Genomic DNA, 718 nt, shown 5'->3' on the forward strand with positions numbered 1-718 from the left:
CATTATTAAACATAACAATAACAACAAATTTTTCATAGGATTCATCCACAAGTGCAAAGACAATAAACTATTTTAACGTTACATGTAAAGAACTTAATTATACTTCTAAATAAAAATAATATATATATTACCTGTAAACTCAAGGAAAAGCGATGGTTGGATTTGAATGAAGTATGGGGATGATCCGTGTTCAAAACAGTTCATAATTAGGACTTTTAGCACTAGAGGACGTAATAATAACTCTGTAACTAGGTAATGAAAAAACTTACTAGTATTTGAAGCCACCATGAATGGCAGGGCTTTAGACAACTCTTACGATGTCCAATATACAAGAAATGATAGTTCAAATGCTGTGAAAAGCAAGTGAAAAGTGCTTCTTTCTTCATTCCCCGTTTATTAATTGATTTGGGTGTGGTTTTTCCTGGTAGGCGTGGTTTCATGTACTACATGAACGGGCATGACACGGAAACATTGAAAATAACTTAAAATGGCTTTTCTCTGTACTAGTATTCCAGAGCAATCGTCCAAACAGCATCCATAACTTCCAAAATTTTATTGTGCATTGTCATAAACGGGATATTGCTGGAAAGGAATTTTTTTCTCAATCTGTGAGTACCAAATTTAAAAATCAGATCTGTATTGTGTAATCAATTTCTGACTGGAAGTGCATACTTGTGAAACAATGCATGTTTTATGCATTCACCACATAAGTTATTTT

At 32.9% G+C, this 718-nt stretch overlaps 1 long non-coding RNA gene across 1 annotated transcript; it reads right to left on the reverse strand.

Annotated features, from left to right (window-relative positions):
* Nucleotides 1-28: 28 nt before the first annotated feature.
* Nucleotides 29-376, reverse strand: LOC109593710 (uncharacterized). Its single transcript, XR_002191124.1, has 2 exons — nucleotides 270-376; nucleotides 29-221 (listed from the first exon to the last, which is right to left on the reverse strand). It is a non-coding gene; the product is annotated as an uncharacterized LOC109593710 (long non-coding RNA).
* Nucleotides 377-718: the final 342 nt, after the last annotated feature.

Source organism: Amphimedon queenslandica, unplaced genomic scaffold, assembly GCF_000090795.2.
Source record: "Amphimedon queenslandica unplaced genomic scaffold, v1.1 AMPQUscaffold_9_Cont27964, whole genome shotgun sequence".
NCBI lineage: Eukaryota > Metazoa > Porifera > Demospongiae > Haplosclerida > Niphatidae > Amphimedon > Amphimedon queenslandica.